Below are 15069 nucleotides of genomic sequence, written 5' to 3'. Positions count from 1 at the left end.
TTTGTGGGCTAACTGTGTAGGGCTGTTGCCTGTCCCACAGTACCTTTGGGGACAAAACTGAGTGCATCTCCCAAACCGTAGGGCGGAATGGGGAGTTTTTTAGCTTAGATCGAAGGGGAAAATGCCCTCTTCGAATCAAGCTATAGATCTCATGCTCAATCACACGAAAGGCTTTGCTGTAATCAGTTTTTGCAGGCTAACTGTGTAGGACTGCTGCCTGTCCCACAATACCTCTGAGCACAAAACTGAGTGTATCTCCCAAACCGTAGGGCGGAATGGGGAGGTTTTTAGCTCAGATTGAAGGAAAAGATGCCCTCTTCGAGTCAAGTTATAGATCTTGCGCTCAATCACAGAAAATGGCTTTGCTGTAATCAATTCTTGCAGGCTGACTGTGTAGGATTGGCTGTCTACAATATCCTGCAAAGGCTCCCTCAAGAAGCATACTTTATCCCAATGGTGAGGGTCTTATCCCAGACATCAAAGGCCTCAATGGTGGCTCTCAATGCCCCATAAAGCCATACATTCTTTGCATCCATAGCTCATTGCTGAGACCAGTTCCACAATGCATTCCCTGCCCTTCTTGCATTGCATCCACCATACATTACCAAGCAGTTTATGACATTACCAATGCATGTAGAGGTTTGTAGGCTCAAGTGATCAGGGTTCGGGCTATTCCATCAAATCTACCTACACCTGCAATAATTCTTTGGGCTTCAGATCACCGGGAGGTGGGCAAAGTTCCCCCCGAGCCGGGTTGTGCACCCCTTCAGGGTCTTTGATGGCAAGGGGGGTCACCCCTCTTTTATCTTGCCACCTCGCCTGGCATCGGGCTTTTCCTCACCCGGAATATATATGGTAGACATTTATTAATTAAATAACCAGCATGAGATGCATTTCAGAATTCAAAATTTGGGCTTTTCATGAACTGCATGGAATTGGAATGGGGAATAGGGATAGGGAGCTTACCGGCAGTGACTCACTGCCTACTCACCCTTATACAATGGATTTTTATCACTTCTTGGCTCAGCCAATTCATAAGAAGCCAAACGGGTTATGGGTAAGCAAAATATAATCACAATGAAGCTTCAACATGAGTAAAATCCATCTCAGCACTATAAGATCAAAGGGAAATGACTGGGACAATTAATCATCATGCATTCAAGGTCTGGGTCTCCTATTATCTACTTGGACTCATACATTCTCTCAAACAAATGGATGGGATTCAACAAGAGGCTTAAATGGAGAGAATGAGAGCCAAGAATCAGTTACCTTGAGTCTTTTGGAGAAGAAGGCAGCTAGTAATGCCACCTCAGTCCTCCATGAGAGCTCCATTTGATCCCGATTGCTCCATGGCTCCAAAATGGGTTTGCTTCGTTAAGAAAGGGTGAAATCAAGCTTGGGGCAGGATGGTTCAGGACCTCCCCATGAAGAGTTCTTGCTAAAACTAAGGTCCTACTCCATAGCCATGGCTGCCCACAAAGTGCATGCCTTCAAATCTTGCTTGTAATCTTCTTCCCGTTCTTCTTGATGGCTGAAATCTTGAGCAATGTTGAAGAGGGACTCCCGGGGACCAAGGAGAGACCAAAATCTTTAGGATTTCCGAGCTTGATGCCAAGGTTCCATGGCTGCCATGGAATGCACCAGACCAGGGTTTCTTGAGTGCAAAAGGGGAGTCCAATGGCTGAGGAAGATGTCCCTGATGCTGCCCAAAAGAGTTGCCAAGGGCCAGGACTGAACCCAGGAAGGAGGGGAGAGCTGGAGGGCTGCCCTGCAGGCCAAGAAGCAGCCCGTTTTTTGCACTGCAAATTTCGGGCTGCTCCTGGGGGCCATAAGCAGGGTTAGACCAGGGGTATTGCTACTCAATGTGCTCCTCCCACTGAGGGGAACACTTAGGACAAGCCAATCTTACTGAGGAAGAGGAGGGGGAGCATAATTTCTGAATTTCTTGAGCTGGAGCTTCCATGGCAGCTTGGGAAAAGAGGAGAGAGAAGGTCTTCTTGAAAAGTAACTGAGTTTTTGGCCTTCTCTAATTGTGATGCCCTCCTTTTTGCCCAAAACCCTAAAAAACTTGCATGAAAATTAGTGACGACCTGTCAAATTTGTCTGCCCACCTCCAGATTTGTCCATGGTTCTTGGGAAAGCTCCAAGAAAGGCTGCCACAGTCTTCAAGAGGGCTGACAACCTGCCTGAGTACTATTGTGTACCTGTGAAAGAGATGTAACTGGAGCTTTCTAACTGTGGGAAACTGTGAGAGCCCTAAATCTATGGGGAAAGAGAAGGATCAAGGACAAAGCTCTGATACCAGTTGTAATGAAAAAGACCTAACTGTCCTAACTAAGGGGAAAGAGAGAGAGAAGGATTGCAGAAGAAGAGGGAGAGGAGAGAGAAAGGCAAGAAGAAGAGAGAGAAAGAGGGAAAGAGGAAGAAGAAGAGGAAGCCATGGAAGCTTGAGAAGGTGAAAAGAGAGTTTCTTGATAATTTCTGTGATGCCTCAAAATACCCTCTTACACCTTATATACCGTCAGTGTGACTGGTATGTTCCCATGCCATATTCCCGTGATCCCCGTTCATTACAGTTGGGAATTGTTGTGGTCGCTTCTCTCATCCTCGAATTTTTTCTTCAGCATCATGGACCAAAGAAATCGCATCCTCGAGAGTCATTGGATTGAACATGTTCACCTCCACATAGAAGTGACCAAGCAGACTAGACATAAACTTGCGCTTCTGGATCGCCTCAGGTATGCCTTCAAGCATTCCAAGTTGTAATAAGGCGTTCCAAAAATGCTCAGTGTATTGCGAAATAGGCTCACAATCTCTTTGTTGCAGAAGATCCCATTGTTTGATTGCTTTTTCATGGAATTGAGGTGGAAAAAAATTCTGCAAAAATTTCTTTTGAAAAGACTCCCAAGTAGTAGGACAATCAATACTTTTGCGGACAACAGTCCACCATAACGATGCTTTGTCCACTAAATGGTTAGTGACACACTTGAGTTTATCTTTTTCGACATACTATTCTTCATGGAAATAATCATCAAACTGATTGATAAAATCAAGAATAATTTTTCCATCACGTAGCCCATTAAAAGTATGAAATTTCAAATTTCTTTTACTTATCTTGGCTTCCTTCTTGATAGAATGTGCTTCAAGTGTCGCATTGATCGTATTTCGTATAACATCTTTGGGTTGCAGTCCATCTTGATCAACAGTAGATCATTGAAGAGTAGCCAGTTGAGCTTGCAAAGTTTGAGGTGCTCTTCGTTCCTCTTGAAGTTGCACCATAATTAGGTTCAATTTTTGCTCCATTGTTGGTTCCGGTAAATCACCTTCGGCCATAAAATCTTCCATATTTTGATCGAACATCCTGTTAAATTTCAAACAACCTCACACCCTCGAAATCTTGTTAGAGGGATGAGCGTAGCTCAAGGTTGGGTTTACAAGACTTGCTTTTTTTATAAAAAAAGGATTTTTGCGATCTTTCTTCTTTTGCGGTTACGATAATTGATGAATGTCTTCTTCAAGTGGAAAATAGACTGTGTGTGTTAGTTTACTTGCTGGAAACTATCTGTGTCAGAGTGCAAGTACGAACAGGGGCTTGCTGAGGCTTTTGATGGTAGTTCAAGGTAAGCTCAGTGTGAATGCCCGCTAAGGAGGAGAATTAAGATTGAAAATTTTAAGCCTTAGTAAAGCTAAAAAACAAACTTAAGCTTTAGTTAAAAAGCTTAAATCAATCGATTTTTTGGTGATAGGGTAGCGGCATGTCCTGGATGATGCCAACATCATGCAGTACATCCTTACACCACACACGATTGGATTTAGGAACCTTAGCTCCTTCTTAAGCTTTTATTAAGCTTCTAAGTTCAAACTAATTGAAAATCCCTTATCTGTTTCTCTGTGAAGAAAACATCTTGCAAAGGAAAAAAATTTCCTTCAGGGATAGGCAAGGGTTACAATAAACCAGCTAGTTTAAGAGTGTTGTCCTTGTTCTATTGACATGGAATGCAACTAGAGAAAAAATGCTTGGCATACCTCCATAGGCCCTTCTACCTTTTGGAAATTTTATCACATGTCTTGAAGACACCTAGGTGACCAATAGTGGGGAAAAAATGCATCTCTTCCATGATCTTCCATGTGAAGGGAGAAGTGTGGGGATGACAATCTTGCCATGGGACCATATGAGTCCATTCTTAAGGTGATATTGGGAGTTTTCTTCCATTACCTCATACTATAATTTCTGAAATATGTGGTTGAATTCTTCTTCTCAACAAGTAGGTTTCCTAGAGCTCCTCAATCCAATCACTATGCAACTTTGATATGCATGACACTCTGCATGTTGACATCTGTGAGAGTGAATCATCCACTACATTATCTTTTCCCCTAGTGTGAGAGATGTCAAAAACATAACTCTATAAGTTAGCCACCCATCTCCTCTACTTAGGAGTCAAAGCAGACCGAGACACGAAGTTTACTTGAGGATTTCAATGATCATCTTCTCTCTAAACTGGCTGCCATAGAGGTAATGGTGCCATTTATTAATAGCATGAAGGATGGTTACTATCTCCTAGTCATAAACATTCATCAACATTTCATTTTCTTCAAACTTACTACTCTCAAAAGCAATCACATCATGTTCTTGCAAAAAAACAAGACCTATAACCCTACCACTAGCATTACACTGAATGGTGAACTCCTTTAAGAAGTCAGGGCATACAAGGATTGGGGTTTAGGTGATACTAATATCCTTGTTCAAAGGATACAAATACATATCTACTTTCGATAGTAGATAACTTGTGCTTGCTCAAGATGTGAAACACCCTCTTGACATGTGCCAAGTGCTCTTCCAATGACTTATTGTAAATAAGAATGTCATCAAAAGATACAAGCACAAACTTGTAAAGGAAAGGGTGTAAAATCTTATTCATGAGGCTATAGAATGTGGCAAAGGAATTTTTCAAACCAAAAGGTCTTCACACTAGAAAATGGTAAAGGTCACGATCAGTCATCATGAATGCTATTTTGACCTTATCACCCTCTCTCATGTGTATCTAATGATAGCTAGACCTCAAATCAATCTTAATGAAGTACCTTGCCCCTTTTAGCTCATCAAGCAAGTCATTAATCTTGGGGATGGGATACTAATTCTTAACTGTAATTTTGTTCAAGTCTTTGTAGTCAATGTACATTTGGAAAGATCAATCTTTCCTCTTGAACTAACAAGATTGATGATGCATAAGAAGAAGAACTTAGCTCAAAAAACCCCATTTCAAGCAACTCCTTGACCTTCTTTGCAACTTCTTCACATTCACACTTTGAGAGTCTATAAGAGGGCTTGTTCATTAGCTTAAAATGGGGCTCTAGATCAATTGGATGATCCACTTGCCTCTTAGGAGGGAGGGATGTAGGCATCTAAAACAAATCCTTATACTCTTTTAGTAAGATTTTCAATACTAAATTCTTGGCCACTTTTGAGGAATGATCCATGATCTCCTTATTCAGTGCAAAATAAATATCTATGAGCATGTCTTAAATTCCCATTTAAATTGCTTTGTTGTAATGAGCTAAAAATCTACATTATCCTAAAGTCCCTCTAAATGGATGAGTTGTACCTTCATGAAAAACTCCATATATAATTGAGAGAAGTCCATACCAGTTTTTCTAAGTGTTTTAGCTATGTTAGAGCCCAAGATAACATCAATGGGCCCATTTCTAGTGCAATTAGATCAACGCTGCCACATAATTTTTAGCCAAGCATAGGGGTATCTTAGAGCATATGTGTGTGTTGCTTTACTCATTATCATTGGCTAGTTGAACTTTGAGGGGGTGCTATAATTCTATGGAAAAACATTTTAGCCTATCAATGGCCGATTTATTGACAAAATTGCATATGCTACTACTATCCACTAGAATGAATTCATTCTTTCCATTGATTTTCCCTTGAATGCACAGAGTACTAGGGCTCTTAGAGTGTGTCCATGCATACATAGAGATGGGCAAATGGAAGTGGTAGCATGAGAGGGTATAGTACATACAATCAAACTAGGGTCACAATGCAAGAAACCACCCAAGTCAAAGGGGAACCCATCCGATGGGTCTTAGAACTGCTCTTGCTCTAAGTCCTCTTCATACTCATCATTTTCAGCATGTGCCATGGTATTTATAGCATTCAAAGAGTTTTACTTTTCATCTTTATTTTCCAAATCTTCCATGACATACATGCTATGAATCTTGACCTTGGCTTTTTTGTAAAAGCATTTTGAGGCATGATCCACTGTGTACTTATCCTTGCACTTAAAACATAAGCCCTTTTCTTTTCTCTCCTCCACTACATCTGGTGGGATGAATTTTTTATCACCTTGATTACTTGGGGTTGATGCATTTCATGGCCTATTTTTAGTATACTTGCTATCTCCATGTGGGCTAAGTATTATTCCAAAAATGCATTGTTTTCTTTTAGCATCAAAGAAGGGGTAAGTGGGGATTTTGAGGCTAGTAGTAGGCATAATATTATCTCTATAAATGCAATCATATTGTTGGCCCTGCCTAATGGAACTACTTTGCTACCCAAAACCTTACTAAATTCCCTTATTCTTGTGGTATTTTCTTGCATATATTTTAGCCAATTTGATTGCATCGAATAAAGTAGATGCTTTGAGCCATCACATCAATAGAGAGGCTTGGCTCTAGCCCATAGATGTATTTGTTTAACTTGGCATCATTACTTATACTCTCAACATACATGGTCAAGTTCATGAACTAATTTGTGTGTTCTCTTATTGTGAGGTTTCATTGGTCAAGTTGGTACCACCACCTTGTCAACTGCTCCTTTCTCACTGGGGAGAAATACTTGAACCATGTGTATTTTAAAATCTTCCAAATCAATGAACTATTGATTTTCTCTACTTATGTAGAACCACAATGTGTATTTGTGTAACTTGGCATCATTACTTATGCTCTCAACATACATGGTCAAGTTCATGAACTAATTTGTGTGTTCTCTTACTGTGAGGTTTCATTGGTCAAGCTGGTAACACCAGCTTGCCAATTGCTCCTTTCCCACTGGGGACAAATACTTGAACCATGTGTATTTTAAAATCTTCCAAATCAATGAACTATTGATTTTCTCTACTTATGTAGAACCACAATGTGTAGGCCAATCCTATCAAATGAAGAGAGGCAAATATGATTTTCTCTATGAGTAGATATTGAAGTATGACTCAATTTTGGAGGTCCATTCTTACGAGTTAGATGGGGATGGTGATTGGCCATTGTACTTGGTGAGAATGATCTTATCACAGAGTTCATTAGGACCCTACTACCCATGAAAACCTTGCTGCCTATGCATGCCATGATGCCCATATATACCATGCTACCTATTAAAACCATGATGTGTATTTACACTATGCTACCCATTAAATCCATGCTACCCATTAAATCCATGCTACACATTTACACCATGCTGCCCCATAGATGCCATGCTAGCCATTAATGCCATGTTGCCTATGAATGCCATCCTAGCCATTAATGCCACGCTATCCATGATTGGGTTGAGCCACATAAGTGCCATTTGGACCACCATTATTGGAAGGGATCCTAGGGAAAGTGGGCAGGCTTCCACTGATGGTGGAGACCAAGGGTTTCACTAGGGGGACTAGTTGCATGGATAACATGGGAGATCAAAAGAGGCTCTTCATTTTTGTGGGAGGGCTCACCAACCTCATAAGTGCTAGATGGGATACCCCTAGCTCCAATACTACCCTGTGGGCCATGTACATGCTCCAATAGGAGAGGCCATTGTGCTTCAAGCTTAGACTCATTTTTCTTCTCTTACATAAGGTGGTAGAGCTAACTAGGTGACAAGAGTGGTGAGATGCTCCAATGTTTTTAGAGTCTAAGAGTTGGAGAGGACCATTTATTCAATTTCTTGATCTATTTTAGAGAGGATTTGGTGGTGATTGGCTACCATGTCATTATATCTCTCCATATGGTGAAGTTCATGCTAACATAGAGTGTGGTTGATGAACCTACTAAAGGGATCCATATTTGGCACTTCTTCTTGAATTTCTCCATTGTACTCTTGGGATGAGCTAGGTATATCATTCATGGATGCCCAGGAGTCACTGATGTCCCTTTTGACCTCTTCCTGGGCCTTTCCTTTGCTTAGCTTCCATTGATGTAGGGGACTCTTTGAGCTTTTCTCGGCTTCCACTTTGAGAGATTGAAAGGTTAGGTGAAGCTTTCATGGCTACCCATGAGGAATCCTCCAACTTTGAGTTCCATGTCTTCAATGTCCTCAATCTTGAGCAAAGTTGAAAGAGTGGATATGTACATAGGCTTTGGAGGTAAGATTCAAAGGTTTCTTAAAGCTTTGTGAGCTTGAGCTAAGAGGCAATGGCTTCCCTTTGTTGTACATAGCAAGGTTTTTCTTCAAGGATGGAGGAAATGTCAAGAAGGGAGTAGAAGGAGGTCAATGCATCTTAGAAGGGTGCTATTTGCCTGGGAAAGGAGGTCTGGAATCATGGACAAATGGGAGAGAGCAGTAGAAGACCATTAGGGGATGAGCGTGATTTGTGCCACAATTTTCAAACTACCTCATGCTGGCTCAAATGGGGTTAGTGCGCTTCAAGATGGTGGTCAATCATCTCCTTCTTGCCTGTAGAGTGCTGTTGAAGGGTCCTTTTCTCCTAGAGGTGAAGATCAATGGATAGGAAGCAAGATTTCTTCCAAGGTAGCCATGGTAGCTTGGCAAGAAGAGGAAAGAGAAAGTCTTCACAAAAAGTAACTATGGTTTGCCCCTTCTCTAACTTTTATGGAGGCCTTCTTTACCAAGAATCCCTAAAACTAAGCACAAAACTTAGGGATGACCTAATAAGATAGCCATATTACTTCTAGATATGTCCAAATCTTCAACCATAGGTCTTGTGTGTCTCCTAAAAAAGCTACTAGCTAATTGTAGTCCTCCTTGTTGTACTACTACTTGCTATCTTGAGTAACTAGAGTTTCTTATTTTGAAAAGAGAGCTAGATTGAGAAAGAGAAAGGGAAAAAGGACCAAAGCTTGATATTTTGATATCAATTGTAAAAAAGAGGACTAGAGAGGGAGAAGATAAAGAGAAGATTGTAGAGAAGAGAGATAACAAGAGAGAGAATGACTAGAGAAGGAGAGAGAAAGGAAGGAAGAGAGAGAAAGAAAGAGAAGAATCCATGTAATCTTGGAGAAGGAGAAGAGAGTACCTGATTGATAACTTATAGATGCCCTAATTGAGTCCCTTTGCACCTTTTATACCTTGTTAGTGTGACTAGGTATTTTCACATGGTTGTCGTGCAATCTCACTCTTTACACCAAAGAGATAACACATCAAACCATAGAACACTCTACTTGAGAGGGTTGACAAACCCACCAAGGACATATTTAATCTCTAAAAAAAGCAAAAGGATTTTCCCCTCTTGATCAAGGAGGATGGCACAAGGGTTGCTAATTAGGAACACAACATTCAAGTGGCACATGATTTCTACCAAAATCTTAAGCTCCTTTCCAACCTATTGTTAGGAAAAAACAATGGCCAAGACAAAGATTGCTAGATGAAAGAATTAAATTTTTCCTAAGGCCATTCTAGAAACCTTAGACCAAAGCCTTTCATACCATGAATTCTTTGATTGAGAAGACTCCCTCAAAGAAGGGAAAATCTAGGATTAGATGGGCTTCCAAAGAATTATTTTAAAATCTTCAAGTACATTGTTATCCCTCCTAATTTTGCAAGTGTGGAAAGTCCCCACAACATCAGTATCAGGGTGATCAAACTCATCCATAAAGGAGACACTAGAGACTCACCAAGAAATTGGAGACCCATCACCTACCTCTCCTTAACTAACAAGGTATCAGCTAAAATATTAGTTAGGATAATTATAGGCCTATTGGACCAATGGAATAGGAGAGAACTAAAGGGCTTTATAAAATGCACTGATATATTGGACTCTATCATCACACAATAGGAAGGCTTTGAGACACAAAGTCCTCATAAAGTTATAATTTATTGGCAAGGCTTATGACAGACTTGAATAGGATTTTATATTCCAATTAGGGGGATGGGTAAAAGGTTCATCAAGTTTTTGGTGGTTATCTTTGGTAATGACTCTTCTAGGGTTTCCCTAAATGGCACCCTTACACCCCCCCAAAAAAAAAAGAGTCTCGGGAGATCTAGAAGACAAGGGTGTCCCCTTTCCTCTCTACTATTTGCAATATCTATATGATCCTTAACCAATTTGTCGATGACATTAATGGAAGAGATCACAAGGGTGAGTCACCACATAGAGAATTTTGGCAATGTATCTCCATTTTTTTCTTCTAAAGCTCTATATTTAACCCCCACAAAAATATCTATTCTTCCTCCTAATTCACTCCTAGAGGGAGAATATACTCAAAGGGAAAGAGCAAGGTGTTTAGACTCTTAGGTATCCCAATGGGGGCTAGGATAAGGAAAGTATTGGAAGGGTCTCCAAAGCAACTTAGTGGGCAAGGAAAAGGTTTTAAACATGTAACATGAACCTCTATGGGATGGAGATGAGAGTAAAAATAAAATTCCAAAAGTGACTTGCTCAACCTCCACCTTGTCCAAGGAAAAGGGGGACATGGGAATACTTGATCTTAAGAATCTTGCAAACAAAGTGGAAATTAAACAGATAACAAGGTATCCTGCTATTAGATGAAGACTGAGCAATTTTACTTCATAGGGGAGTGAGAGACTTCAAACCAACTTCAAGTAAATAGTGAAATAACCTCCTTGTTGTCATTGTGGCTTTTGATAAGACTAAATTTTCCTCTACTCTAGCGAATAACCACTGAAAGCATAGGATAAGTTCAAGGAACAAGTTTAGATGTCTTAAAACTATAGCTTCACCTAGATTGAGCTTGGTGAGACTATTGTTGGTTTAGTTTTCACATTTCCTCCTTGGATTCCTTTGGGCCTCAACAATGCCCATAAAAGGTTGAAGAAAGGAATTTATGACATTTGTGGGACTTCCAAAGAAAATGGTGGCTCAAGTCAATCTGCCTTGCAAGAACCATTTCTCTGATGAAATGGTAGTGAACCTCAATATGTTTGGACCTAGCATGGTAGATAGGATTGCTAGCCAACATAAAACTATTGAGGTTATCACAATGCAATCTCACTATGCTTTCTAGCTGTATTCCCAAGTCTTTCAGCAGTTTCATCAACCAAACTACTTTGCAAGCCGCTAAGGCAACTCCTCCGTACTCAGCTTTTGTACTTGACAATGCAACAATAGGTTGTTTCTTACTCTGCCAAACTAATCATATTACTGCCCAATCCAAATGCACAACCACTAGTTGACCTCCTGGTCATAGGCACAACCAGCCCAATCAACATCAGTAAACCCTGTCAAGTCAAGGGATTTTCCATATGCATAAAACAACCCATAATCTGTAGTACCCTTTACATATCTCATGATCCTCCTGGGTGCATCTAAATGTGGTTTGCAAGGCTTCTGCATGAATTGACTAATCAGCCCCACTTCATAACATAAATCAAGATGGGTAATAGTCAAGTATATCAAGCTGCCCACCATCTATCGATACATGGTCACATTCTCTATGTCATTCCCAACATCAATCTACAACTTGACATTCTGATCAAGAGGTGTCTCCATAGGCTTGCATTCAGTCATACTATACTTCTGTAACATATCATGAGCATACTGCTTCTGTAGCAACCATATACCTTGAGGTGTAGAGACTACCTCAATCCCAAGAAAATAATTTAGTTCACCAAGGTCTTTGACTCTGAATTCAGCCTGTAAACATGATTTAATTTCAGCAATGCCCTCTTCATCATCTCCAGTGATGATAAGATCATCTACATAAGCCACTAGAAACACATATCCATGATCTGTCTTCTTTGTGAATAGATTGTTATCTACATCACCCAATCTAAATCCATGTTGCTATAAATAACCGCTAATCCAAGCATTCCATGCTCTAGGTGCCTATTTCAGTCCATTTAAAGCCTTTTTCAGCTTACATACATGTGTAGGAAAATGTGTGTATACATTTCAAAGAAAATCGATTCACGTCGCACATTTATAATAAAATAAGTAAGGGGGTTTTAAAATTTATTTTAATGTGTGTATACATTCCAAAGAAATTTGATTCATGTCGCATTTATAATAAACTAATGGGGTTTTAAAAATAAATGTGTGACATGAATCAATTTTCTTTGGAATGTATACACGCATTAAAATAAACTAAGTAATGGGGATGTTACATGATACCATGTTGAAATATCATAGTGAAAGTAAGAGAAAGTATGCACAAGAGGGATAGAGAGCTCAAGTATAAGAATAAGATCTTTCTTAATGATTTGTTCACAAGTACAACTAGTACAATCTCCCACAATTCGAGAGTGACCTCTTGGCTATTTAAATAGCCTCTAGATGACTAGAGTAAGGGTTTTCCTCTGTCCTTCAGTCCCTTACACCCAGCTACCCTTATCCACCCTTGCATACATAGGGTTCACATGCCTATCTCTCAACATATCCTTCATGCCAAAGGTCTCATGCAATCTCTTCTTTAGCGCATCCACATTCATAATTAATTTTTGAGTAATCAAAATGTCATCCACAAAGAGAATCAAAATGTCATCCACAAAGAGAATCAAAATCATAAGGTTGCCACCCTTAGCCTTTCTATTGTATAGGCAATACTTTTACTATAACCCTAAGACCACATAAAGGCATTAAACCTATGACACCATTCCTAGAGCTAGTTTCAAGCCATATAAGATCTTATACAATTTACACACCAACTCTTCCTTGCCTTCCACAATCAATCCCTTAGGCTAGTGCATATAAACATCCTCATGTAAATCTACATGCAAGAAAGTTGTATTTTCATCCATCTGAACAAGCTCCATGTCTTTCTTGGAAATCAATACAAGTACCATATAAAGGGTGTTCATCTTGACTATTGGTAAGAATATATTATTAAAGACAATTCCATTCTCTCCCTTGAATCTCTTGGCCTCTTGCCTTGTACTTAGGCAATGTATAAAATGGAGATATCTTCAATTTCTAGACCCAGTTGCATGGTACTATTTTTTTACTCTTAAATAAAGGAACTAACTCCCAAGTCCCTTTTTTACCAAAGAATCCATCTCTAATTGCATATCCTTCTTTCACTTATGATTTTCATCCTTAATCATAGCATCAACATAACAATGAAGCTCACCGCAACGTGTAACCATGACACAGTCTAGAGATGGTGTGTACTACTTTGGTGGTCTAAAAAACCTCGTAGATCCCCATGAAATTGACTCAAAAACATGAGGCTATCCACCTCCATGTGGCAGTCCCATCTCAGCATTAGTTGGATATCCAAGCCTTACATCATGTGGAATAGCCCGTACATACTACTCATATGATGGGACTATCCATCCTCCTAGAACCTCAACTAGTGTTTTAATAGGATGTGTATCTTATCCTCATAAAAAATGACATCATGGCTACATACTATCTTCTTATATTTTTGATCCCATAAGTGATAGCCCATTTCTACTGCCTCTCCATTAAGATACACTTCTTGGACTTATGATTGAGCTTACTCTGCTTGTCCCTAGGTACATCCATAGATGCCTCACAGCCAAAGACATATAAGTAATTATAATTAGACCTCTTTCCAAACAATAAGTCTTATTTAATTCTACTATCCAATAGCTTACTAGGAAGCCTATTGATCAAGTATACTAATGTATTTATAATTTCAATCCAAATCCATTATTGAGATCAAGATTAGAGAGCCTACCTACAGACCCTTTCTTTCATGGTCGTATTCATCTCCTTAGCTACACCATCTCACCAAGATTTTCTCCAAATGCTAAGAACTTTTGGGATGCATGATGGGACCTAAAATGGGCCAGCACTTGCTATGGCACTAGCTGGACCTCATGCACACAACCGACAACCCCACCATACGACCTCGCGGGCCTGGAGCGTCTAAGACTCACTTTACACTAAATGCTAATTTTCGATTTTGCGTTTGTATTATATCATAGTCCAATGTTTACCATCCCTTCTCCTCAGAGGGAGATCCCATAACATATAGGCATAATACCTCATAGCACAAGCATGGGGAAGCACCTCTTGGTTGACTATCACGGCTCCACTGCGACTCTCCTACACCTTGGGGATTGGCCCCAAGATGTGTTGCTCCAACATAAAGTATACACAATACAAGCTCCACTATTCCATTTTGAACGTATTCCATGAGATACCATGTGTCCTTACCAAACAATTCCCCAAGAAAACGATTAACTAGCCTATATCTTAGCTCGTCTCACATACTCAAGTGTAGGTCATCATAAGAGAAAACATGTGCTATGCATCCAGTTCTTTGTATTCTGATACCATGGTTGATATGCACATGCAAAAGTGGATGATCTTAAAGTACTCAAACATAATTTTCAATCAGAGATGTGTCATACACAACCAGGCTTTCGAATGCTCATCTACTAACTCATTGCGGCGATGTAAGGATAGCACCGAGACAACACTCATGCTACTATCCTCTTAATTAAAATTCAACGATCCTTATATCATGATATGTTGGAGCCCCAAGAGGAACACCAAGGAAAAGAGAATTCTCTTGCAAGAAAATCTGCCTTGTAACATCAACAAGCTTTTTTATTAGGTTTTATATGATCACAATGAAGAAAAGAACACCAGGCACAACAAATCTTCATGCAGCATCATGTAGATCTCCCACGGATTTGATAAAATCAACCATATTCTTCAATATCTTCACAAAATCCATCAATATAACAAAGAAAGCAAAGGAATACACCATCTTTGAATGGAAATACATCACATAGTATTCATCTTCAATATCTTCATAGTCTTCTCTCTCAATCTCTCATATACAATCACTCTGTTTTAGTAGATTTGGCTATCTCTGACTCTCTCTCTCTCTCTCTCCATCAATAATACATCATATCCTCACTAAAATCTCTCAAAATCACTCTCAATAATCCTTCTTAGTTCGTGGATACCCCTCCCAAGAGGTATG

This window comes from Lygodium microphyllum, chromosome 9 (assembly GCF_053477565.2).
Source record: "Lygodium microphyllum isolate KBCC chromosome 9, Lygodium_microphyllum_v1.1.10, whole genome shotgun sequence".
NCBI lineage: Eukaryota > Viridiplantae > Streptophyta > Polypodiopsida > Schizaeales > Lygodiaceae > Lygodium > Lygodium microphyllum.
Note: the sequence above shows the minus strand (reverse complement) of the source record.